Source organism: Phytophthora parasitica (genome assembly GCF_000247585.1).
Source record: "Phytophthora parasitica INRA-310 unplaced genomic scaffold supercont2.5, whole genome shotgun sequence".
Lineage (NCBI taxonomy): Eukaryota > Oomycota > Peronosporomycetes > Peronosporales > Peronosporaceae > Phytophthora > Phytophthora nicotianae.
This window is the reverse complement of record NW_008648991.1, coordinates 797,637-798,907: the sequence shown is the minus strand read 5'-3', so window position 1 is coordinate 798,907 and position 1,271 is coordinate 797,637.

The following is a 1,271-nucleotide window of genomic DNA, read 5'->3' as shown; positions in this document are numbered from 1 at the left end:
TCCACAGGCTGCTCAGGAACCAGAAGGGTCATGGGAGCGCACCTTCGCTTTTTACTACACCGCCACCAGGAACTGCGGCTCAACTGGGGAATTCTCCAGTCTGTCATCGCTACTGTAGTGAAGTCTTCCAAAACGTTCTCTCCATTGAAGAGTCATGGCTAATGCGGACACCACCGCACGCCCCTGGTCCCACCAGTAATAGAGGGACTTACCACTAAAGCTTTTTGGTTATTTAGCGTAAAGTCATGAAGTCCACCGTTATAGAGCCTCTTTTCAGCCAGTCTGCCATAGCGGTTCCACGAATTATTCGGGTCTTTTAACGTTAAGACGACAGCAGTTTCAAAGAATTGTACGGTACATGCAATACATTTCCTATGCATACGCGCAATCGCAGCATCTGCGTACAAAATCATGCACTGCCAGAGCCAGTTCCCAAACGGCTTTACTTTTTCTGCAGACCAGGAAGAATGCTGGAATTTTATAACGCTCTACCTAGAAATGGTTACTCCGAGTTCGAATGTAGCTCTGACGAGGCTTTTACAAAGGATTTTATTGCAGTATCGCATCGCCCCGGTCCTAACCGAATACTCATATTTCGTGTTTACACAGAGGATTGCTAGCAAACCTCATAATAAGACGCTAAAAAGTAAGAGTTAGCCCAACGCCCAATGATAAGGAAATTATAGGGATCGGAATTGTAATGCTGGCTTATTCCTTTTAGTGTATTCATGTAAGAGGATCGTCGTCAGGGCTAGTTGGCATGTATGCAGCGTCACTATTGGCTGTCCTAGATTTATCTAATCCAATACTTCCAGGAGAGAGCAATTGACAAAATTGGCGATTATATCAATATGTCTCACCCAGGGTGACGGCTCTGGTATTTTATCCGCTCCCACTGTTCCTGTTGTATTTTGAAGTGCCAGGCTTGAAATCAGTCTATAATTAGTTCGCTGGCATGGTATTTTACCTGCGGCCATCTGTTTAAGGTACAGCTCTGCCATTGGTCGTAGACGGAGTTTGCGAAGGAGAAAACTTCGCTTAGGACAGGGGCGATGCGGTATGCAACCAAACAATATGAGGTGGAGTAAATGGATGCGGTAATTACGGAAGCCAAGCTCAGCATCATCGTGTACCCTCGGAGATGTGTTCTATTGCAGCGTGATTTGGGACACATTGCCCAGAATCTTTTCCCGTTCCTCATTACTTTTTTATACGAAGTATTGAGCGACGATATCATACAAAGCCGCCAAAATGACCCGACATAGAAAAAA